Source organism: Mesoplodon mirus (assembly GCF_964341445.2).
Source record: "Mesoplodon mirus genome assembly, chromosome: 5".
NCBI classification, from domain to species: Eukaryota; Metazoa; Chordata; class Mammalia; order Artiodactyla; family Ziphiidae; genus Mesoplodon; species Mesoplodon mirus.
In genome coordinates, this window is record NC_138980.1 from 110,061,955 (window position 1) to 110,089,174 (window position 27,220).

At 36.5% G+C, this 27,220-nt stretch overlaps 1 pseudogene across 1 annotated transcript in view; it reads left to right on the forward strand.

Annotated features, from left to right (window-relative positions):
• Positions 1-26,674, forward strand: part of LOC309805393 (coiled-coil domain-containing protein 6-like) — an 88,669-nt pseudogene extending 61,995 nt beyond the window's left edge. Inside the window, exons 3-4 of the transcript in view lie at positions 24,512-24,752; positions 25,377-26,674. The product of the transcript in view is annotated as a coiled-coil domain-containing protein 6-like (transcript). The remainder of the gene's footprint in view (positions 1-24,511; positions 24,753-25,376) is intronic.
• Positions 26,675-27,220: the final 546 nt, after the last annotated feature.

Here is a 27,220-nt window from a genome sequence, read left to right on the forward strand (position 1 = left end):
GCTATACATAAACATATATCCTCATATCTCCTCCCTCTTACGTCTCCCTCCCACCCTGCCTATCCCACCCCTCTAGGTGGACACAAAGCACCGTGATGATCTCCCTGTGCTATGTGGCTGCTTCCCACTAGCTATCTATTTTACATTTGGTAATGTATACATGTCCATGCCACTCTCTCACTTCATCCCAGCTTACTCTTCCCCCCTTCCCATGTCCTCAAGTCCATTCTCTATGCCTGCATCTTTATTCCTGTCCTGCCCCTAGGTTCTTTAGAACCATTTTTTTTAAATTCCATATATATGTGTTAGCATACGGCATTTGTTTTCTCTTTCTGACTGACTTCACTCTGAATGTACGTCCATCCACCTCACTACAAATAACTCAATTTCGTTTCTTTTTATGGCTGAGTAATATTCCATTGTATATATGTACCACATGTTCTTTATGCATTCACCTGTCGATGGACACTTAGGTTGCTTTCATGTCCTAGCTATTGTAAGTAGTGTTGCAATGAACATTGTGTACATGACTCTTTTTGAATTATGGTTTTCTCAGGGTATATACCCAGTAGTCGGATTGCTGAATCATATGGTAGTTCTATTTTTAGGTTTTAAGGGACCTCCATACTGTTCTCCATAGTGGCTGTATCAATTTACGTTCCCACCAACAGTACAAGAGGGTTCCCTTTTCTCCGTACCCTGTCCAGCATTTATTGTTTGTAGATTTTTGGATGATGGCCATTCTGACCGGTGTGAAGTGATACCTCATTGTAGTTTTGATTTGCATTTCTCTAATGATTAGTGATGTTGAGCATCCTTTCATGTGTTTGTTGGAAATCTGTATATCTTCTTTGGAGAAATGTCTATTTAGGTCTTCTGCCCATTGTTGGATTGGGTTGTTTGTTTTTTTGATATTGAGCTGCATGAGCTGCTTGTATATTTTGGAGATTAATCCTTTGTCAGTTGCTTTGTTTGCAAATATTTTATCCCATTCTGAGGTCTGTCTTAGGAAACCATAAACAAGGTGTATTAATTTTTAGTGCAGAGAAAACTGCCAAAAAGCAGGAACTGTAATTATAAGGGCATGATTATCCTCCTATTTGTTTCTGAGAATTTATAAAAATATATGAACTATCTTCACAGAAATCAAATACTTGTTTATGACATAGGTAACATTCTATATGCAGGGGTACTCTGACTTCATGTTGCCCAATTGTGGACCTCTAAAACCTCTATGCAGTAGACTGACAAAAGAAGAAATCTTGAGATAGACCTTACCTAAATACCCATCCACTTAAAAAGACTAAGGATATAATGGGATTATAGCTCAGCATGAAATAGGGCTCTGGCAAGAAACAGATGGTATAACCAAACTGAGGAGTTGAAGAAAGTTTGTCAAAGGGACTATTTAAGACATCCGGCAGATTTTTGGAAAACCAGCGAGTGATAGTGCAGTAAACTGAGGATTGAAAACGGAAGGTTTGGAGACCTGGGAAGCCTTCACCAAAGCTAGCCTGATGGGACAAGGGAAGGGGGATGTTACCTGTACACAGAGAGGGTATCTTTATGGAGAGAATCACTTCATGGAAGCTGTGGACTTCAGCAGAGATGCAGTCAACCCATAGTGACCTAAGAAGAGGGACCTGGAGAATAAATGTCTCCATCCATCCATTCTCCTCCTTTCCTCTGGATCTTTTGTTATTGCCTGTGACAGACTGAATCCACACAGAAGCAGAAGGAAAGGGAGCCTGTCAGTACAATCAGCATCCAGGGGCAAATTGTGAGAGGAAATGGATGGAAAGTGGACCTGGAGAACCAAACTGAAAATATTTAGTGCATAATGTCTCCCAAAGTATGTCCCCAGGAGTACTAGTTCCATAAAATGAGCCACAGTGACAAAGGTCCAAAATTAAATCAGTTTGGGAAGTGCCATATAATATAACCCCACATCACAGTCCATGTACTATGTGCAAGGCATTGACAGACAGTGACAAAGACAAAGGAAGTCTCAGCCTTCATGGAAATTAGAGTTTATTGAGAAAAACAATAAATGAACAAATAAACAAATGGCTGTATAACAGAGTTACATAGTGACCAGTGTTATGAAGAATGATTCGTTTCTTCAATAGGAATTTAGTGAAAAATGATTTTCTATTGAGGAAATTACGATTGCTTCAAGCTTTCAAATTTTGTTTCAGATAGAGTTCAGATTTTGTTTATTGCTGGAATCTTATAAATCTAGTCCCCTTAGATTTGATCATAAAACTGAGCTGGAGTAGTTTCAAAATTTTTGTGCATTTTCCCCATACTCTTTTTATATCATATATTATTTCTCTACTGTTTCTTACTTTTCCTCAAAAGTGACCATATATTACTTATCTTTATATCTTCAGCGTCTGGCCCTATATTGTGCCTGGCAGGATTTTTTAAGAGATGGCTTTCAAATTAAATCAAATTATATAATTATAATAATAATAACTATTATTATATAGTAGTAATAATTATATTAACCAAACCCCCCAAATGTCTAACTATAATGCATGCTTTCATTGTGCCATTTATTGTTTAAAGGTCTTACTTAGTGGATTATCACATTAGTCCTCACAACAACCCAATGACATGGACACTGTTGTTATCCTCACTCTACAGATTAGGAAACTGAGGCATTAAGAGCTCCAGTAACTTGCTCACCGGCACACAAGCAGAAGTGTTAGATCCAGGAAATCTAACCCCAGAGCCTGGACTTTTAATTGTTTATGCTATATTAGCTTAAATAATGCTCACCTAAATCTAATTAATCACATCTAACTAGACAACAGTTTTTGGTACATGAGCTTCAAGCTTAGAAAATGTTGAATTATAAGAACACCAGGGCTTCCCTGGTGGCGCAGTGGTTGAGAGTCCACCTGCCGATGCAGGGGACATGGGTTCATGCCCCGGTCTGGGAAGATCCCACATGCTGCGGAGTGGCTGGGCCCGTGAGCCATGGCCGCTGAGTCTGTGCGTCTGGAGCCTGTGCTCCGCAGCGGGAGAGGCCACAACAGTGAGAGGCCCGCGTACCAGGGGGAAAAAAAAAAAAAGAAGAAGAATACTATATCCATATTCAGAATGTTAGAAAAATGAGGGGAGATATGTTTAAGCAAGAGAAATAAAAGAGCAATTGAAATTCAGAGAAGGATGGCATGTAGATAAAGTAAATATTCTTGCAATCCATAAGAAAAGGAAGATAGGGATGTTATATTCAATAGGACTTAGAGGCAATTGTGAGGTAAGTTACACTGGAGCATTTTAAGTGAAGTCAGTGCTGTGTTTTTTATATCTTATGACATCTACAGAAAAATAAAAATTTTAGTGGCATACTAGTATTTTTACATAAAATAAATACAGAAGCCTAAGTAAGACATAAAAATTCCATGTACCACCAGAGATGAGGGAGGCATATTTAATTCATGTACTTTCAAATATGAGCACCATGGGGACATTTTTATCTGAGAGTATTTTTACTCTATGATGCATAGGTTTATAAATACTTTCTGGTGGCTACATCAGCCAATTTTTAAAATAATTATCTGACCCTAAAATTTCAACAATTTTTCACTTAATTATCCCATTAAAATTAAAAGGTTTGTGTAGAATTTTTAAAACTTTAATAATTCTTAGAAGAGTATAAGTAATAGTATTTACCAGCTTAAATATATTTACCATTGACTATATTCTTAAAAAAAAAGACACAGAATGAATGTAATAAAACACTAGAAGATAATTGAAACTCTGTGATATCACATAGATACCTCAAGGCAATATATTAATACTATTTAAGTAGCTCCACATAAAGCATTCTGTGGGGCTCAATAAAGTCTTCCTTGATGATGTGACGGTAAACATTTTTTTCTTTAACTTTAGAAAACCTGGTTGTCATGTGAAACACAGAGAAAGCATTACTAGTGTTCTCTATATAATTAGTTTAACCAGAATGAGTTAAGAAGATGAAATATCATGGCACTGACAGAGTGGTTGATAGTTCTCATGTTGCTATAACCAACCCTGTAAAGCCATAGTTATCAGGGTTGTCTATACAAAAATGGAACACTTATTTATTAAAAATAATTTTACAAATATTCTTCCCATGCTTGGTCTAGGTCTATATTTAAGTTGTATGGACAACTTAAAACCAACTGAAAAACCCACTCACTGCCCAAAGTAAATATGTATCTGACTAAGTTGTATATACTTGATGAAAGTAGAACTTCACTAGTTGAAAAATTCACTTGTTCCTCTCACTGGGGCTCATGAGAACCATTGTACAATGAGAGCAGAAATACTTTGGACTACTCTAAAATTGGGAGAAGCTATATAGACTGGCCATATTATGGAACACATGAAAAATTTCTCTTAGGCTTTAGACACATAGAACCAACCAAAGAAAATTGGATCAGTCTAGAAAATCAAGTGGACAATTCAAACTCAATTGCCCATTTTCTTAACAAATAATTTATCTGTGAGCTATCCGGTGATGCAACCTTCTTTATCTTTACAAAATATTTCAGTTGTCCATGCAGATTATACTGTTCTTATTTGAAGACTGATAACATCTTCCTTGAATCTCTCTTAAAGGCAGACTGCTTTGAACACAAGGCATGTCATAATGGATAGTTCTGGAGCTATGTCCTTCTTGTGACTCATGGGCTCATGAATACTGTCTCTGTCATTTCTTAGCTATTTGGTCCTATGCAAATTACTTAATGTCTCTAAGATTCTCTGACCTCTTCTGAAATTAGTTTACTTTTGCTTATTTCATTTTACACATATTCAACCTGGTATAATGTTATACCAAAATAAAACTGTGCTGCTTCTTGGGCTCTTTGGCCTGCCAATGAATTGACAAAATGTCCTTTGGAGTGATACTATGGGGCAAATTAATGGATAGCATATTATTTTTAAGACAGCTTGTTTCTTACTATTTTTAAAGATAAAATGCTTTGGGTTGGAAGCATACCCTAGTCTTAGATTTGGAAGTGGGCTTTTGTGGATTAAAAACAATCTCTAATACAGTATAAGAATTCTGTTAACAATATAACAAAAATAAATTAGAAATACTTAAATACAGTAAGTACAAATACTTCTATGAGGTACCTAGTTCCCCTAGTTCTATCTTTTTTTTTTTTTTTTTTTTTGTGTGTGGTACCCGGGTCTCTCACTGTTGTGGCCTCTCCCGTTGCAGAGCACAGGCTCTGGACGCGCAGGCCCAGCGGCCATGGCTCACGGGCCTAGCTGCTCCGCAGCATGTGGGATCTTCCTGCACCGGGACATGAACCCGTGTCCCCTGCATCGGCAGGTGGACTCTCAACCACTGCGCCACCAGGGAAGCCCCCTAGTTCTATCTTTAAGTAGAGACAAAATCTCTCTCCCCTTTCACGTGATAGCACTTTATAACTTAGTCAAGAGTTATTTTTCTTTAACTCATCCTATCTTACAGTTATATTTGTCCCACTTCTGATATGAATTCAATGCTTTCAGGATTCACTTAGCCCTTAGGGTTACTCTCTGGGCACACTTAATTTATCAACTCTTGAAATATAATACTGGATTTAAGAATATTGTATTTTGCTTTTGCCACACCATATATTTAATGAATTTCAACTGTATAATCAGTGGAATGATACTGATGTGTGGCTCCCCAAAGAATTAAGAGAATCACATTTTAGAAAATGTACACCTCTTCAATAAGTAAGTAAATAACTTGGAAGAGAAAAAAAACATAGGAAGCCATAAGTTCAACAAAGGGGAAGCATTTCTAATTTAACCAGGAAACTATGAACCCATAAAAGGAATTATTGTGTGTGGGGATGTGCATGACTGGTAGAGCTCAGAACAACTGCCTGCATGTTAACTGCAAGGGACACTCTGACTTGTATGCTGAAGAAGCAGATGCACTCCCTTGAGACTGATCCAGAATTGAGAAACATGGAGAAACAGTCCTTCTCAGAAGATTTCTTCACCCCGGGAAGTGTCCACTTTTCAGGGGTATTAGGTGCATGCTGCAGTTCCTGAGGCAGCAGTGGCATGGATGACAGAAGCTATTACACTGAAGTGGAGAGCCTGACCTTTCGAGCTTGGTGGCAACAGTGGCAGCAGCATAGTTTCAGGTATTGTGCCTAGAAGCTTAGTCTCAAATATCTTTCTCCAGCTCCCCAATGATGGTGTGAGCCATTAGTTAGGTGACTATACAATTTGTCATCAACCAGGACTCTTTTGAGAGTGAAAACAATTAACACATGATCCCCAGGACAACAACTTTAAAAACAAAACTGATGTAATGTGTATAGTTACTTTACCACTACTCTATAGTAAACCCAGTTTCTGCTAAAATACACCAGAGTAAGTTCATCATATGTAACTGAGACTTTTTACCAAAACCAAAATAAGTTGTAGTGCGTTCATGATATAAAATAGAATGTAAATATTATCTAGAATTAATGAGGCCAAAAAAGATTCCTTTGGAGGGATATTATACTGTACTCTTAAGTGATAAAGGAATGTGCAGAGGTTTCTGAGCTCATGTCGGAGAATCTAATGGCCTTCAGGACTCTAATGCTCTCAATTTTTCTTCTAAATTAGAAAACATCCAAATTAAAAAAAAAAGCAAATCAAACTAAACTCCCCACTGAAGAAGATGATAAAACTCAGTTTATTTGTCAATAGGGTAAATAAACACCCAAGACTGGAAAAATTAGCTCCAGACTCCATCCAGATGGAGGGACTTTGGTGGGGGCTAAATGGAAGAGAGAGGAGTGTTAACAGAGTAATAGGGTGACTGAACACATACAATACTAACTAAAGTTCAGCTTCAGAAAAGGAAAGTGTCAGGGCCTCATTCAGTGGAAACAAGGCAGGTTAGGCCACTGGCTACAGGAGAGACACAAGTAAAGGGCTTGGAAAATGCATGGCATCAGAGATGTCTGTCTTGAGAAGTCAATGCTTCTGGGGAAGAGAGACACCTTTGATGATGAAATGTCCTTGGGTGTCCTGGGTGGTGAAAGGAAAGAAAGGACCAACTAAAGAAGATAACTCTACTGAGACAGGAGGACAGCAATGAATTAGAAGACGTAAGGCAAAAGAAAGGAGTGTCATGTATTTGAAACGAACAGAAAGGAGAAGCTTTTTTTGTTGTTAGCAGAAGGAGAAGGCTTTGAAGTCAGACATCAGGAAAACCACCTCCATAATCTCAGGAGTATCCTGAAATTGATGGTGCAGAAGAATCCAAAACAAACAAATATGACAAAGAAAAGTGAAAACCAGCAAAAAAAAAAAAGCCCAGAATCTATATAAAGATACTCTAAAAATAAAAATAATAAAAACTCTTAAGCATAGTAAAGCACATCAATTAAATGAAGCCATGAAGCATAACTCAGGTTGATACTGAAGATAATTAAACAAGAAATTGCAAATGGAAAATAGCAATGTGACTCAGAAATTCAGAAACTGAAAATAAATAAACAAAAAATAGATGTGAAGTAGACCTGAGTGATCTAAAGAAAGAAATTTCAAAAAAAACAAAAACAAAAACAAAGAAATATCTCAGGATACATCTCAGAAATGAAGATAAAATTAATAGGTACCTAAAGAATCATTGGTACATGTTAATGTACAGTAAGAAATATAGAGAAGAAATAAGAAAAGTCAAGAAAATAAATGGTAATAATAATATGTGAGAAAGTAATAAATGTAGAAGACAACAAAGAACAAAGATTATCCAGTATAATATTTGTAGCATCTGAAGCAGAAAAATAAATGAATGAAGCCTAATTAATATTTAAAACTAGAAATAAAGGTGTTTATGAAATCAAATAGTAGAGTATGAAAATTCAAACTGCCTGTTCAATACCTGGGGATATTGAACCAAAATTCTCTACTGAGACATTTCATTATTAAGCTTTAAAAATTAAAAAAATTCATCTCATCCTCTAGGACAGAGACAAAGTCACATGTTTTAAATTCCAATTGTTCACTGCTGGTATATACAAAAGCACTTACTTTTGTATATTAACCTTTCTTCTGTATCCTGCAGCCTTGCTGTACTCATTTACTACTTACACGAGTAGTTGTGTGTGTCAATTTTGAGGTATTTTTACACAAAATCATGTCATCTGTGACTAAAAGTTTCATTTCTTTCTTACCAATCTTTAAAACTTATTTTATTTTTTTCTTATCTACTGGACTAGCTAGGACTTCCAGTAGAATACCAGCTTGTTTATCAGGGATGAATGGTATCATGCTTGCATTGCTTCCAATCTTAGGTGGAAGGTGTCTCATATGGTAACCAATGGTCACAGGTTGAACATTTTGATATGGGGCTAGCTTTTTTTTTTTTCTTTCTTAATTTTACTGAAGTATGGTTGATTTACAATGCTGTGTTAACTTCTGTACAGCAAAGTGACTCAGTTATACGTATATTCTTTTTCATATTCTTTTCCATTATGGTTTGTCAGAGGGTATTCAATGTAGTTCCCTGTGATATAGAGTAGGACCTTGTTATTTATCCATCCTATATATCAGGGGTCCCCAACCCTCAGGCCATGGACCGGTACCGGTCCACAGCCTGTTAGGAACCAGGATGCACAGAAGGAGGTGAGCAGCAGGCGAGTGAGCAAAGCTTCATCTGCCACTCCCCATTGCTCCCCATTGCTCACATTACTGCCTGAACCATCCCCCTCCCCCCTCCCAATCTGTGGAAAAATTGTGTTCTACAAAACCGGTCCTTGGTGCCAAAAAGGTTGGAGACTGCTGCTTTATAGAATACTTTGCCTCTGCTAATCCCAAACTCTCATTCCTTCCCCCCCCACCCCTTTCCCCCTTGGCAACCACAAGTCTGTTCTCTGTGAGTCTTTTTTCATTTGTAGATATGTTGATTTGTACCGTATTTTAGATTCCACATATAAGTGATATCATATGGTATTTGTCTTTTTCTGACTTAAGTTGTTTAGTATGATAATCTCTAGGTCCACCATGTTGCTGCAAATGGCATTATTTCATTCTTTTTTTATGGCTGAATTACATTCCATTTTATATATATACCACATCTTCTTTATCCATTCATCTGTCAATGGACATTTAGGTTGTTTCCATGTCTTGGCTATTGGAAATAGTGCTGCTATGAACACAGGGGTGCATGTATCTTTTCCAATTATAGTTTTGTCTGGATATATACCCAGGAGTGGGGTTACTGGATCATATGGTAGTTCTATTTTTAGTTTTTTGAGGAACCTCCATACTGTTTTCCATAGTGGCTGCACAAATTTACATTCCCACCAACAGTGTAAGAGAGTTATTTTTTCTCCATACCCTCTCCAGCATTTGTTATTTGTAGACATTTTAATGATGGCCATTCTGACTGTATGAGGTGGTACCTCATTGTAGTATTGATTTGCATTTCTCTAATAATTAGTGACGTTGAGCATCTTTCCATGTGCCTATTGGCCATCTGTATGTCTTCTTTGGAGAAATGTCTCTTTAGGTCTTCTGCCCATTTTTTGATCGGGTTGTTTGTTTTGTTGTTGTTGAGTTGTATGAACTGTTTGAGTATTTTGGAAATTAAGCACTTGTCGGTCACATTATTTGCAAATATTTTCTCCCAATGGTAGGTTGACTTTTCATGTTGTTTATGGTTTCCTTTGCTATGTGAAAGCTTGTAAATTTAATTAGGTCCCATTTGTTTGTGTTTTTTTGTTTTTTTGTTTGTCTTTATTTCTATTGCCTTGGGAGACTAACCTAAGAAAACATTGGTACGATTTATGTTACAGAATGTTTTGCCTGTGATTTCTTCTAGGAGTTTTATGGTGTCATGTATTATGTTTAAGTCTTTAAGCCATTTTGAGTTTATTTTTGTGCATGGTGTGAAGGTGTGTTATAACTTCATTGATTTATGTGTGGCTGTCCAACTTTTCCAGCACCGCTTGCTGAAGAGACTTTTTCCCATTTTGTATTCTTGCCTCCTTTGTTGAAGATGGACCATAGGTATTATTTTTTTTTTTCTGGATTCTCTATTCTGTTCCATTGATCCATATGTCTGCTTTTGTGCCAATACCACACTGTTTTGATTACTGTAGCTTTATAGTATTGTCTGGCATCTGGGAGGGTTATGCCTCCTGCTTTGTTCATTTTCCTGAGGATTGCTTTTGCAATTCTGGATCTTTTATGGTTCCATATAAATTTTAGGATTACTTGTTTTAGTTCTCTGAAAAATGTCATGGGTAATTTGATAGGGCTTGCATTAAATCTGTAGGTTGTTTTGGGCATTATTGCCATTTTAACAATATTAATTCTCCCAGCCCAAGAGCATGGGATATCTTTCCATTTCTTTGAATCATCTTTAATTTCCTTTATTAATGTTTTATAGTTCTCAGCATGTAAATCTTTCACCTCCTTGGTGAGGTTTATTTCTAAGTATTTTTTCAATGCAATTTTAAAAAGAATTGTTTGTTTACAGTCTCTCTCTGATATTTCATTGTTAGTGTAAAGAAATGCAACTGGTATCTGTATGTTAATCTTGTATCCTACTACCTTGCTGAATTCATTTTATATGGGGCTAGTTTAAACTGAGATATGCTCTAAGTATAAAATACATACGAAATTTCCAAGACATTATACAAAAAAAAGAAAGTAAAATTTTTTAAATAACTTTTGTACAGATTACATGTTGAAATGGTCTGTTATGAAAAATTAATTTTCCTTGTTACTTTTTTAGTGCAAGCTATTGAAAAGTTAATATTATACATATATATATTTATTTACATGTATATATTTACATATTTTCGGGGGGCACAGTGGAAACTTTAATGAATTCTGAAAAGCAGCGATTTTATAAGTAACATATGCTGATCATAGGCCAATAAAACAAGAAGTCAACAAAAAAAAATGACCCTCAAATTTTTCAACCATTTGAAAATTATGAAACATTTTTCTAAGATGTTTCCTACATCAATGAAAAAATTTCAATTAAAGTAATATATTTTCTGGAAACTATTGTAGTAAAGAATTCATCTAAAACTTATGAATTATAGTAAAGCTGTACTCAAAGGAAACCTTGTGACCTTAAATTCTCTCTCTCTTTTTTTTTTTTTTTTGTGGTATGCGGGCCTCTCACTGTTGTGGCCTCTCCCATTGCGGAGCACAGGCTCCGGACGTGCAGGCTCAGCGGCCATGGCCCACGGGCCCAGCCGCTCCGCGGCATGTGGTATCTTCCTGGGCTGGGGCACGAACCCTAGTCCCCTGCATCAGCAGGCGGACTCTCAACCACTGCGCCACCAGGGAAGCCCTCTCTTTTTTTTTTTTAATGGAGACTAAAAACATGACTTTGTTCAATTTAAGAAATTAGAAAAAAAAAAAGACCAGCCAAATATCTCTACCCATTCAAAAAAAGGAAGAGGATAATAACTTAAACTTACAAATCACATTATATTTTTAGTGGGCAGTGATTCTATTCTACTTCCTGGAATGCTGATATAATAGCTCCACCTGTTTTGGACCATGAGGACAAAAAAACCACACCCTAAGGTTGGTTAAACCATAAGCTGGAAGGTCCTCTGTGTTGAATTCCTTGTGGAGTCAGGCCCTACTGTACTTCATTCTCATGAATAAAAATTAAATTCTATCCTATTTATGCCTCACTTATTTTAGACTTTGTGTCACAGAATTATTTTATTTTTATAGTTGTGTATGAATGTATATATTTGTAGGTAGGTAGGTAAAATATGCTCATATAATTCCATATTTGTGGGGTGAGTTTTCCTTTTGAGTATTCATATTTTGCTTTAATAATGAATATTAGTTCATTTATTAAAGTTAAAAGTTGAATGTCAATACTAAATTATAAAAATTTTGCAAATCATCTTAAAAAATTGGTCTGTCCAATTTATTTCAAACCTGTGAACTATCCATTAGTGTGATTTCAGTGTCAGAGACAAAGAACTGAGAGCAGTGTCAATAACAGAATGGAATGAAATAATAAAACTGTGAAGGTATTTTCAATATTTATTAAAATTATCACTAATGAACTCATTCCTTTTAAAATATTGTAAATATTCTAAAATCCCATAGTGTTATTTTAACACTTTGCTTTCTTAAGTAGTCTGACAGACAAAGAGGTCACTACTGAAACTACATGCTGAAATTCAGTGTTAAAATAAGGGGTGTATTATATTTTCTTAAAAGGAAAGCCACTGAAAAGCCCCATCAGTATTAACAAAATGTCTAGAATTCAAAAGTTGTGCTATATTGAACAATTAATGGATGTTTATAAAATTTCATGTTTGGAGAAAGTTTGCTTTTTCTGCATAGCAAAATTTATGACCAAATATATTTAGCACTATTACAAACCTGCTTGAGAATTCCTGCACAAAATTGACACTCATCCATGTTCTAACAGTTCAGATACTGGCAAGGTTTACAAAGATGCCACTAAAAAATATATATAGTGCATAATTTTCATTTCTTTGCTGTCAGGGTAACGTGTGCTTCAAATGTTTAGTGAAGTCTAGCAGTACGAATGTGTCAAAAAATCATAAAAATTTGTCGTCTATGACTAACATATAGGATTTAGGACCCTAGTATTTGGGATATTTATCTTTAAGGAGGAGAAAAAGAATTTATTCTTGGACAAATATATATACCTTATGTTTAACATATTTTCCCTACAGAATTTAGTGAAACAATTTTAGCTGAAGTAGACATATTCCTTGTGAATAGAAAATTAGTATTTTATTCATTCTAGCCATCTCTTTTTATCATGTCCATTCTCTCCTACACTCCATACCTATCTTGTATATTGCTTAAAAAATTCAAAAACCTGCTACCATGACAGTGTTAAATACCCCCACATTTAGCTCAACATAGGAACTAATTCAGTGATTCAAAATTCACTTTTACGATTACAAAAACTGAAAGAACTGGAAAGCACCTATTTGATTTTTCTCAGTTATTTAAAAAAATATGAATTCATATTTTTTAATACATGAATTAAAATATTTGTTACATATTTAAGTGTGATTTAATGTTAACTACAAGTGACATTTTTTGTTCCAGATAAACATAACTTAATCATATAGTAAAAAATAAGGCAGGGGTATTTATTTTATAGAAGTATGCTTTACAATGAGTTTGAAGGAAAATATCTATTTCAAAAAGGAAGAAAAACCTAGAGTTGGTTTGATAAAATTTGGAAGAGGAAAAAGCAAAATAGAGTGGACAAGAGATGCAAGAATGAGAACAAAATTATCAAATACTAGGAACAAAAGAAAAGTGAAAAAGAATAGTCTTTAATAACCCATATGATACTTTTATATGAAGATTTTCTTAGTTAATATTTTTCTCAAGAAGTAGAAATAGGTAACAATAATGTTTAATTTTATGTTTGTAGCTTATATTGTAGTCTATTACTAATCATAAATGTAATATCACGGACAGAAGATATGGGAGTTTGGTGGGAGGTCTGAACCTCAACAGAAGTCCTTGAGACCGAGGGGGACTCAATCATAGAACTGAAAAAAAAATGAGTACGTCAGTCTTTCTTGAGAGAATCTTTGTCCTGTAAGCTGTGACTTCAGAGCTTCAGTGTTTTTGCTGCCAGTTTTAGAGGGAGGCCTAATTGCCAAAGTATCACACTCTAACACACCACAAATCATGATTGTGGATGCCTTCATAATTCAGAAAACAAATGAGGCCATATCTTTTATTAGTATAGACTCTTTCAACTAAACTACTAAGCTTGGTGGCATTTTATGGCCATAGCCATTTCCTACCACGTGGAGAAAATAAGCCTGAAATGGGAAGTCCGGTAGAGGCAAGAAGAAGTAAGCAGAGCGGTGACATGGAGAAACTAACAAAATTCCAGTCCTATCAACTCTGATACTAGCCTCCATCTTCAACTTCCCATTTTTATGAAGGTACTAAATTTTTACTTCAACTAAATTGGATATGGTTTCTGTTACCTGCAATAAAATAATCTGGACTAATACAGTAATTCATTTTATCTATCTCCCATGGCAAACACCTCAGTAGAATTATAAGGCAAATTTAGTAGAAGATAATTTCCTTTTGACAGTCATAAGTTTAATGACTACACTTTTTCCCCCTTTCAATGCCATTTTTGAAATCCCTGAACATGAAGTATGATGCTAAATTTCAGGCTATTACATCAGGTGTGGAGTGGAGAACTATACAAGTCGTTCCATTAGTCTAGTGTTTCCAAAAGTGAGTTACCTTGAGACTCTTTCAGGGGATAGGTCTACAAGGCCAAAACTATTTTTATGATAATACTAAGATGTTATTTGTCTTCATCACTTTCCTTCTCTCATGGGTCTGTAGTGGAGTATTCCAGAGACTACAAGATAAGTGATGACATCATTGCTCTCATGACACAGAGCATGTGCTTATATTCTCGTGTTTTCTAAAATTTTCTAACATGGTAAATTTAAGGTATAAATATGTGCATTTTCAGAGATTAACTCAATTTGTTCTTGGAACTTGTCTTTTGATCTTACTAATTGTTTTTGCTTATACATCCTCTAATCTTTGTATCCTTCTATCATTCAGAAAAATCATAATTTTGAAATCTTGAAGTTTTCCTTACACTGCTGTGAAATAAGTGCACTCATGTGTAAATAAGGGCACTTTGTAGTTTTGCTGTAATATCAAAAATTTTTCCTAAAATTTTTCAGAATTTTTAGTTATCTAAAACTTTTATTTTGGAAATTTGAAATATTTTAAATAAAAGATTGCAATACATTTGTTTTATATTTAACAATGCATTATTTACTTAACACAAGAGAGTTGGAAGACTCACTTTATCAAAACACAGCTGCACTGACTACCTCTAAATATGCTAAAAGAGATGAAACTTAAATGCCAGAGAATTATCTAACTCATGAGAGAGGGGAAATGATTCAAAAGAAACTGGCAAAACTATAAATAAGAAATTAAAATATGATGGAAATTGTACTTCTTTGGGGATTATAGATGTCAATACTTTATTGTGTCTCATGCAACAGAACATGTTTGAATAGTGTCACGGTGTCAGTTATGTGATGTAATATTGAGATCAACCATTCATAATTTAAAGAAAAAGAAATATAATATTTTAAAGATAGGTATGATAAACAGTATACAGTAATTAGAAATGAACTACAGAAGTATATTATAGAATAAGCTATTAAATTTTGTTGGCTGGAGAAAATTATACAACAGCTAAAAGACTAAAAAAAGCCTTGAACAATTGACATTACTGGATGAAGTCAGTAAAAGAAATCACAGCAGTGCCACTTTCCAATGATTCAGTAACTCATTGAATTAAAGATTCATCATCAAACATGAAGACTATTTAATATCTCACTTGGAGAATGGTACCTACAAATGGATAAAAAATCCAGATATGGCTGGACTCTGTTACCAAAACCAATTAATCAGAGAATATGATTTTTTATGTAAATGTTTAATAAACATAAAAGGAGGTAAATAGTTGAAGTGTCAAATAACCTTTTTGAATATTATGGTTTATCCTGTCAAGTGTGTTGACACTTGATCTGATAGTACAAATGGGATGGTGGGTAAAACTACTGGTAATTCAGTGTAAATCAAGGCAGTAGCAACAACTATACTAGAATTTATTTTTTCATCATTGCATGCTTACAGATAGCGAAGTGACTTTTCCTTAAGAATGTCCCTGATTAAGCACTAAAAATAATTTTGTTACATCTAAACCCTTGAGTACAGATCTTTTTATATCCCATTTGAGAAAATGGGAAGTATGTCAAGCACTTTGCTGCATTCAAAATACAATACTTGTTTTGAAGAAAAGCCCTTGTATGATTGAGGTATAAGCTGTAGTAGTAGATACTTTTTTCATGAAACACCATTTTCATTTAAAAGACTGGCTGACAGAGGAACTAGGTGTATACATATACGAATGGGTATCCTGCTTCTCAGGAAAAGACTGAGATAGAAAAGGTCAACTTGTTCAAAGCCTCCTACATTTGCTGTCGGAAAGGACCAGATTTAATTTATGAAAATTACTTCTTCCAGTGGTCTTATAACTAATGTTATAACTAATTAGAATGTCAGCAAATGAACAGTTGTTATGTGGACATTTAAAAGATGATGCATGAACATATGCTCTTACTCAGCTATTTTGGATTCTCCATAAACAAGAAATACATTCTTCTGGATTAAAAATATTATAGAAGAATGCTTTTAATAAACTCAGAATTGTCTGTGATTAATAATTTTATTCAGTCTTCACACATTCAGGATTTATTTCCATTTTTGATTACAAGAAAAAGATACTTCTGATTAAAGGAATAAGAAAGAAAAAGGGAAAAAACAGTAGGAGAGGATGAGTGGTGTGTTAAAGGACAGATTGAGCGTATGTATTTTAATCTGGCAGTTGTCTCGTGTAATTTTTTTTGCCAAAAGACTGCTAATTTCATACAAAAATTTAAATATTGTAGCAGTCACCCAACTTAAACATTTGGCAAATAGTTATCCTATTTTAAAAATGGAAAATATTTCTCAAGTGCTTCTGTTTTCAAAATACTGTCTCACGCTATTCTTTATGTTTGCTTGATCATTCTTTGGGAGAGAATTCTCTAAATTTGAGATGCAGTATATATACATTTCCTCCCATAGCATCTATTCAATAGGACCTTGGTTTATTCAATTAGTTAAAAATGAGAGGGCCATGTTTTTCATTTTTCCTCATTCTTCTTCTCCTTCTCTTCCTTCTTTTTTGATAGAGTATATCTACAGCTTTTAAAACATATACAAGGTATAGTGAAAAGAAACATTACATTCTTGGGGTGTGAAATACATTTTTAACATGAAAACTTGACAAAAAATTTTCAAGTTTTTTTATATTTGCCTCAGTTTAAACAAAAAACAAACCGAAGTCCACTTTTCACAGGAACATAGAAGCTCTCACTTTTAGATGTTAATCATCCCAAGGGAAAATTTACCGGCTTCACAGGGCTTCAGGCACCATATTCTCAAACCCATGAGTGCCTTTTGTTATTTCTTCTGTCTGCATGCTGACATTAGAGGGAACTTTTTTTTTACTGAAAAATGAAGCTAGAGTGTTGAAGTTATACAGTCTGCTCTGGTCCACTTGACCACATTACTGTCAAATCTAACATAGTTTCTAGAATTCCTAAGAAAAAATTCTTCTAATGTCTGTTCATATAGTTAATACAGACTAGCGTGTGTGTTTGTTGTTTTCTGTTTAAACAAAGGAACATATCTTCTAGTTTAGGAATAAGGAAAATATTTATATAAAAGCTTACCAAAAGTTGGATTTGTATACCTTTAGATATTAGGAAGAGGAAGTGATATAATAGGTTAACTACAGTAAATAAAAAAGTAGTTAGGTATTTTGCCATTCTGAATCTTATGCCTTTAATAAAATTCCTCTCACCACTAAAATATAATATTCTTGACCAATTAACTCATTTACTAAGAGCACTAAATAAAGATAATATGTTCACAGACTGTGCTAATAATCTCAATTAGTCATTTCACCAACACTAGGCAAAAGAATGGTTTTGCTGAAATTTTTCACCACACTACGACAGCTCATCATAAATATCAACTGACCATAAATCTTTGAAAGAAAAATGACTATATTATAATCTAATGTTGTCAAAAGTGATTTTACTATAAAGCAAATGATGCTTATTTCAGCTTCAAGGACCCTCATTCTCATTTACCCTTCCAAGGCCATCGGAGGAACACTATAACATGGTCACTTGGTCACGCTATTTTGTAAAATTAGGTAGGACAATTTAACTGTAATCAGTTAAGACTGCTGTCTCTTTTCACTCTGACTTTCCCTCTATAATAGTTGGTATTTAAGGATAATCATTTGGGATATTTTGCTAGGAAAATGTTGAGTTGTAGACACATTTATTTTTTATTTAATGGGCTTATTTAAGTGGTTTGAAATCACTTCTGTATATAGTTAAGCTACTACTAATTGTTCCAAATATCATGACCCAAAGGCATAAGGGCCAGAGGTCATATGGTAATATGAACAAGTTCTAGGCACCCAGCATCAAAAATACGTGGGTAGTAGAAGACATAAAAAAAAAAAAAGTCTCGCATGTAGGGAAAATGTAGTCTCTAGAAAAACATGCTAGATCATACAACTCATATACAAAAGAATGTTGATAAAGTTTTTCTACAATGTGATGGCAATCCTAAAAATTCCTATTATATTACCAATTAGCTATCAAACTGAAATAAACTTTTCTGGCGTAATGATAATAACAATAATTATAATAATAACAATATAACGTGATCTGTCAAACATTCATGGGAAAGTAGAAAATTATTCCTCTATCTCTAAAAATCATTATAACATTGCTTTCATACAAAGAAACAATCAAAGAACTTATAGCCAAACGATTTTTTAAAAGGCTTATAGAGATAGATCCAGGAGTTAATTAATAAGAATAATTGTGTATTTCTCGACTTCTTCCTCCTTCTTCAAAGCCAGGCATGGTGGGTGGAATCCTTATGTTTCTATCTCTCTGATCTCCTTTCCTATTTCATCTTTGTTTTCCTCCTCCACTACAGTTCACTGAAGGACTTTTCTGTTCTCCTTCTCTACATTTAAGGGCGCATGTGATTACATTGAACCCATGTGAAGCAAGGATCATCTCTCTATTTTATGGTCAGATGAAAAGTACCTTCATAGCAGTAGTACCTAGATTAGTGTTTGTTTGAATAACCAAGCGATGGAAGTCTGGAAGAGACATCTTTAGAATTCTGCCTACCCTAGAACTGATTTAGTACAAATTTCTGATTTTAAAAATAGGGAAATTTAAGATGAGTTTTATCCAAGTACTTAGTCATAGTTTTTTTTTGCTGTATTAAAAGATAGATGAGACTACATTTCTTATATTAAGATTGATAGATTATCTGCTTAGGAAAGAATACATGCAAGCCTATCCAATTTTAATAATAAGTTGTAATTATGCTCCCCTCTAACCAATAACAGAAAATACCCCTACTCCAAGGCTTAATAGAGAATTGAAACTATCTGCTATACTGCTTCTTCCAAAAATCTTATCCAGTGTTACTTAAACTTGAAAGATGGACAAAGTATTGAGTTCTTTCCTCTGTATTGGTCAGCAATGTTTTTTAAAGGGCCCCATAGTAAATAGTTTAGACTTTTGGGACCTATGGTCTCTGTCACAACGATTCACCATGCCACTGTAGAATGAAAAGAGGGATAGAACACAAGTAAATGGATGGGTGTGAATGTATTACAATATAACTTTATTTATAGATTTGGTCCATGGTGGGAGAGGGAGACTGCTTAGTTCGCGAACTCCTGGTGTAAAGATTTGGGTACTCTATGTCCATGCTGAATTCTTATGGCCATCCCAGAGAGGGTGCCATTCATGTACATTTTATGCTATGCCCGTGACATTAATTGATATTTGATTTAAAAAATATATAGTCATATTTTAAAAATTGCTGTAGCTTATTCAAAACTTGTTGAAGTCAGTGTACAACATTATGTTGTTCAATGTCCTTTTATAAATTCTTCACATTACAAATTCCCTTCAAAATTGTGTCAGAAGTGTTTGGGTTTTTTTTTCCCCTTCATGCTGAATTAGCATGTTTCATTTTATCAGAAAATTAAAATTACATATCCTATCACTTCCCTTTTTGACTTGGTTTACAAGAAATATAGATTTATAATGAATACTCATTTCTGTCCTATATGTAAGCTTTAGGGCACATTTATTTTCCCTTATTTTTGAAAACTTTTGGTCTTATAGTATATGTGATTTTAGTTGCAATCTTCCTAAAATCCTTACCAATGAATATCTAATAGTAGAGTTGGGATTAAAATTCTGGTTTATGATTAGTCTTCCTCAAACATAAATATTTGCTCTCACATTTCATTAACTTCAATTAATTAATTTTCTGCAGACCCTGTACACATTGTGTCTGTTGATGGAATTGGTCTTTTATGTATTTAAACTTCCACACAGAGTAAAGTCTATGTCTATGTAGTTAAGTCTTTTTTATATTGAATTATATCACATATATCAGGTTTTCTCAAACTTGGAACTATGGATACATTTTGAACCAGAAATTTGTGTTGAGAGAGGCTGTCTTCTGCATTGTAGGAGTTTACCAGCATCTCTGGCCTCTGCCCACTAGATGCCAGTAGCACTCCTGCCAAGTTGTTTCAACCCAAATAGCTCCAGGCATTGTAGAATGTCCTCTGGGAATGTGTGTGTTGGAGGTGGGGGACATTGGTTGAGAACCATGATTTATTCAGAAATTGTACAAATTATGAGTTAACAAATTGATGAATTTTCATGATGTGAGCACACCAGCATAATGAAAAAACGGATCAAGAAATAAAGTATTACCAACATCTCACAAAGCCCTTTCTTGCCTACTCATTATCTATACCTTCCCGCAAAGTTAGTACCTTTATGACTTTTAAGACCACAGATTGGTATTCTTCTTTTGAACTGTGTATAAATAGAGTTACACAGAATGTCCTTTGTTGCTTTCAATCAACATTACTCTTATGAGATTCATTCACGTGGTGCATAGCAATAGTTCTATTATTGCCAAATTCCGTAATTTATTTGTACATTTTACTGATAAAGGACACTTAGTTTTCACAGCTTTATCTGTGGGAATGTTATAATTCAATTTAGTTTCTTCTGTTCCGGTTTTATACTTTTTAGTCATTTTTTTGGGTCACTTTTTTAGATTGCTTTTTGAGGAATTTGTCCATTTGCTGTTATTTTCCAAGTATATTGGCATAATTATTTTTTACAATATTATCTTGTTCCCTTTTTATTTGTTGTAGAATCTATAATCTCTCTCTTTTTATTCTTGGTATTGATAAATTGTGCTTTCATCCTCTCTTGAACATTTGTGCCAAGGGTTATCACTTTATTACTCAAAAAAATCAACTTTCATTTTTTTTAATCCCTCTAATATGTATTTATTATCTGTATTTTTCATTCTTTCTTATGCTTATTAGAAATTTTTATCTTGTTCTATCAGCTATTGAGTGAAAAATTAAATTCTGCCAGCTTCATTATAGATTGATTTATTACTCTTTAGTTCTGACACTTCTTGCTTTCTAGAATTTTTAGCTATGTTATTCAGTGCATATACATTTAACATAATTCTATCTAGCTAGTGAATTGATCTTTTAGTCATTACAAAATTACTCTTTAAACCTGGTAATACTCCTTTTTCATCTACTTTTTCTGGCATTAATATGTCAGCAACCATTTTCTTTTTTCTTTTTTTTTTCCTTGACAGTTTTATTTCAATGTGTTTTTGTCCTTATATTTAGGATAGATCTCTTTAAATATCATGTAACTAGACTTTCTATTTTAATTGTCTGAAATTTTTGTTTTTCAATTGTAGTATTTAGCCTATTTATATTTGATGTAATTATTTATATATTTGATCTTAAATCTTACTACAAGCATACCTCATTTTATTGACTTCACTCTAATGCACTTTGCAGATATTGAATTTTTTCAAATGGAAGGTTTGTGGCAATCCCACATTGTGAAAGTATATCTGTGTCATTTTTCTAACAGCATTTGCTCACTTCATATTTCTGCATCACATTTTGGTAATTCTCACAAAATGTCAAAATTTCCATTATTATTATATTTTTTATGGTGACCTGTGATCAGTGATTTTTGATGTTACTATTATAATTGTTTTGAGATTGCATGAACTGTGCCCATGTATGGTAGCAAAATTAATTGATATGTGTTGTGTGTGTTCTGACTGCTCCACCAACCTGCTGTTCCCATCTCTCTTCCTTTCCTTTGGCCTCCTTATTCCCTGAGACAAAACTATATTGAAATTAAGCCAGTTAATAACCCTACAAAGACCTCTAAATGTTCAAGTGAAAGGAAGAGTTGCATGTCTCTCCCTTTAAATCAAAAGCTAGAAATGATTAGGCTCAGTGAGGAAGGCATGTTGAAAGCTAAGATAGACCAAAAGCTGGGTCTCTTGTGCCAAACAGTTAGCCAAGTTGTGACTGCAAAGGAGAAGTTCCTGAAGGAAGTTAAATGTCCTACTCCAGTGAACACAAGAATGATAAGAAAGTGAAACAGCCTCATTGCTGATATGGAGAAAGTTGCAGTGGTCAGGAGAGAAGACCAAACTAACCACAACAATCCCTTAAGCCAAAGCCTAATCCAGAGCAAGGCTCTAACTCTCTTCAATTCTATGAAGGTTGCAAGAGGTGAGGAAGCTGTAGAAGAAAAGTTTGAAGATAGCAGAGGTTGGTTCATGAGGTTGAAGAAAAGAAGCTCTCTCCATAAAAGTGCAAGGTGAGGGGCTTCCCTGGTGGCACAGTGGTTAAGAATCCACCTGCCAATGCAGGGGACATGGGTTCGAGCCCTGGTCCAGGAAGATCCCACATGTTGCAAAGCAACTAAGCCCGTGCACCACAACTACTGAGCCTAGAACCCACGAGCCACAACTACTGAAGCTCTCACGCCTAGAGCCCAATCTCCTCAACAAGAGAAGCCACTGCAGCAAGAAGGCTGTGCACCACAATGAAGAGTAGCCCCCACTCGACGCAACTAGAGAAAGCTGCGCGCAGCAACAAAGACCCAAAGCAGCCAAAAGTAAAAATAATGAATAAATAAATTTATTATATAAAAAAAAGTGCAAGGTGAAGCAGCAAATGCTGATATATGAGCTACAGCAAGTTATCCAGAAGATCTAGCTAAGATAATTAATGAAGGTGATTATACTCAACAACAGGTTTTCCATGTAGAGGAAATAGCCTTCTATTGGAAGACTGTGCCATCTAGGACTTTCATAGCTAGAAAGGAGAAGTCAGTGACTGGCTTCAAAGCTTCAAAGGGCTGCCTGACTCTTGTTAGGAGTTAATGTAACTGGTGACTTTAAGTTGCAGCCAATTTACCATTATGCTCACTTCCCATTATGAAAATTCTAGGACCCTTAAGAATTATCTAAATCTACTCTACCTGTGCTCTGTACATGGCACAACAAAGCCTGGATGACAGCACATCTATTTACAACATGGTTTGCTGAATATTTTAAGCCCAATGTTGAGACCTAAGGCTCAGAGAAAAAGATTCCTTTCAAAATATTACTACTTACTGACAAGGCACTTAGTCACCCAAGGGCTCTGATGGAGCTGTACAACAAAATTCACATTGTTTTCATGCCTGCTAACATATCATCTATTCTGCAGCCCATGGACCAAGGAGTAATTCTGACACTCAAGTCATATTATTTAAGAAAAACATTTCATAAGACTATAGCTACCATACATAGTGATTCCTCTGATGGACCCAAGCAAAGTAAATTGAAAGCCTTCTGGAAAGCATTCACCATTTAGGTGCCATTAAGAACATTCATGGTTCATGGGAAAGGGTCAAAATATTAACATTAACAGGAATTGAAAAGAAGTTGATTCCAACCCTCATGGATGACTTTGAGGGGTTCAAGACTTCAGCAGAGGAAGTAACTGAAGATATGGTGGAAATAACAAGAGAACTAGAATTAGAAGTGGAACTTGAAGATGGGACTAAATTGCTGCAATCTCATGATCAAACTGTAACAGAGGAGGAGTTGTTTCTTATGAATGAGAAAAGAAAGTGGTTTCTTGAGATGGAATCTACTCCTGGAAAAATGCTATGAAGATTCTTGAAATGACAACAAAAGATTCAGGACATTACATAAACTTACTTGATAAAGCAACAGCAGGGTTTGAAAGGATTGATTCCAATTTTGAAAGAAGTTCCACTGTGGGTAAAATGCTGTGAAACAGCATTGCATGCTACAGAAAAATAGTTCATAAAGGTAAGACAGAGTGGCCAAGATGGCAGAGTATGAAGACCCTAAGCTCACTTCCTCCCATGAGGACAGCAAAATTGCAACTATTTACAGAGAAATTATTTTTGTGACAAACCAGAGCACTAGCAGAAAAGATCTACAACTAAAGATGTAAAGAAGGACTCACAACAAGATAGGTAGGAGGGGCAACCCACAAACAGGAGGATAATTACAATTGCAGAGGTTCTCCTCAAGGAGCAAGTGGTTGGAGCCCCGCATGTGGCTTCCCAGCCTGGGAGTCCTGCACACGGAAGATAAGCCCCAAGAATGACTGGCTCTGAAGGCCAGTGGGGTTTACTTTCAAAAGAGCCAGAGGACTGTGGGAAATAGAGACTCCACTCCTAAAGAGCACACGCAAAACTTCACATGCTCTGGGACCCAGGGCAGAAGCAGTAATTTGAAAGGAGCCTGGGTAAGACACATCTGCTGACCTTGAAGAGCCTCGTGGAGGGGCAGAAGGCAGCTGGGGCTTGTCCTGGGAACATAGACACTAGCATCAGTTGTTTTGAGGAGTTCCTCCTACCATATGGACACTGATGCTGGCAAGCACTATTTTGGAATCCTCCCTGTAGCTTATTTGTACCAGGACTCAGACCAACTCACCAGGCTGTCAGTACAAGTACTGGGATGCCTCAGGCCATGACACAACTCCACCTACCAGCAGGCCTGTTGCCCTGAAACCCCCTGCATGCACAGCCACCCCAGGACTGGGCCCTGTCCAGCAGAGGGCCCAGGACCTGGCTCCATACACCAGCTCTAGCCATGGGATTTCCAGGGCCCTGCAGCCAGAGATCTGGGACCTGACTCAGCCCACCAGTAGGCCAGGAGTAGCCCTGGGCCCAGTCTCACCCACCAGTGTGTAGGCACTGTCCCCAGGACCTGATGGGCCCACAAACAGGCCAAAACACCAATTCTGGGACCCCCCAAGGCCCTGCAGCCAGAAACCCTGGGACCCAGCTTTGCCTACCAGTGGGCTGGCAGTAGCTCCTGGATCAGCCTTACCCACCAGTGGGTAGGCACCAGCCCCAGGAAATCCTGGGTCCTGGTCCCACCCACAAGCAGACCAAAACACCAATTCTGGGACCCACAGGGGCCTGCAGCCAGGTAGGGCATATAGCTCAAATGAGCAGAGAGTAGTGCGCTGCTGGGATACATAGGACATCTGCTTCAAAAAGCCACTTCTTCAAGATCGGGAAACATAAGGAGCCCACAGAATACATAGAAATAAAAACAGCAAATTAGGTAAAATGAGGGGACAAAGGAACATGGAAATGAAGGAATAAGATAAAACCCCAGAAGAAGAATGAAGAGAAATAGGGATAGGCAATCTACCCACTAAAGAGTTTAAAATAATAATCATAAAGATAATCAAAGTACTCGGGAGAAGAATGGATGAACACAGTGAGAAGATTAACAAAGAGAAGATATAGTCATTGACCTCGGGGCGGCAGCAGTGGGAGAGGCAGCAGTGGTGGGAAGTGGCTGGGGCAGGGGGCATTGTCATCTCACCCTTCAGCCTGGAGGAGCTCATCAAGCACCTGGCCTCGCTGCAGCAGAACAAGGTACTCAAGGTCCATCTGGAGACCTACAGACTCAAGTGCAAGGCACTGCAGGAGGAGAACCGCGGCTTGCGCAAAGCCAGCGTGACCATCCAAGCCCAGGCTGAGTGGAAACAACAATTCATCAGTAACACTTTATTCAAGAAAATTCAGCCTTCGCAGAAGGAGAAAGAAACCCTTGCTGTAAATTACGAGAAGGAAGAAGAGTTCCTCACTAGTGAGCTCTCCAAAAATTGATGCAGTTGCAGCATGAGAAAGCCGAATTGGAACAGCATCTGGAGCAGGAATTCCAGGTCAGCAAACTGATGAAGTAAATCTAAAAACTGGAGAATGATACCATTTCTAAGCAGCTTACATTAGAACAGTTGAGACGAGAGAAGATTGACCTTGAAAATACTTTGGAACAGGAACAAGAAGTACGAGTTATTCGTTTCTGGAAAAGGATGGAACTTGAAGCTGAAAAGCGAATCCTGCAGGAGAAATTAGACCAGCCAGTGTCTGTGCCCCATTGCCTAGAGACATCTCCGTGTAGATCGACCCTCCAGAAAACGTGATGCGACACATCAGGTTTTTAAAGAATGAACTGGAGAAGCTGAAGAAGCAACTGAGTGTTGCCCAGTTACAGCATTCCGAGATAATGGCGCAGTATTTGGAGGAGAAACTTCACATGAGGGAAGAGGACCTGAGAGGAAGCTGCAGAGGGAGATGGAGAGGAGAGAGGCCCTCTGTCGACAGCTCTCAGAGAGTGAGTCCAGCTTAGAGATGGATGCTGAAAGGTATTTTAAGGAGCTGTCTGCACAAGGATTAAGACCTCACATTGTGTGCAGCCCGATCCCTTACACATCTTCTCCCAGTTCAAGCCGGCCGATATCACCCAGCCCCTCATATGCAAGTCACACACTTGGTTTCACGCCACCAACGTCACTGACTAGAGCCAGAATTACAATTCCCCAGGTCTTCATGTGCAGCATATGGGAGCATTCCACGGTATCACAAAAGGCCTTCACCGCAGAGAAGCAAGTCCTGATCAATTCAGATGGCCCACGCTGCCTCCGTCTCACAACACACAGAGCCCTGTCCAGCCACTGCCACCTCCATCTCCACCACCCATGCAGCCCGCAGTCCCCTCAGCAGCCACCTTGCAGCCTGCCCCCTCGCAACAGTCGGTTCGCCCCTTCTCCCAGCCTTAATGCATATGCTTAGTCTGAACCTCATGTCGGCACGCGTTACGTCGGCTGGGATGTCGGCTGTTCGACAGTTTGGTAGTTCAGCAGCAGTGTGCAATTTTCGCCTGGACCCAGAGCTTCGTTTTCCTGGCTTTTAGGTTGGAAGATAAAAAGGGATATCTTTTTATTTTTTTCCGTGAATTTGCAGAAAATTACTGAGGTGTTATTACCCCTCCCCTCCCATTATAATGGTGTTTACCAAGCATACCAGTAATTCAGCACTACAATGCAGAACTTTGAAAATCTAGCACTCAGTATAAAATGGGAAGTTAGATGGATCAGTACCAAAGACAATGCTCAATAGAGCTTTCTACAGATACACTTTGTTTGGGTTATTTTCAGTATATCCCAACATTCATGTCTCCTGTAAAACAGATCGCCTAAAGTACTGGATCACATGGCTATATCTTTTCCACATGCATGGGATTGATAATTATTGTATATCCAGGTGTGATTCTTTCTTTATCCTTGATGTTAACCTCCTCAAACTGGAGCCCTCTCACGTGAGTC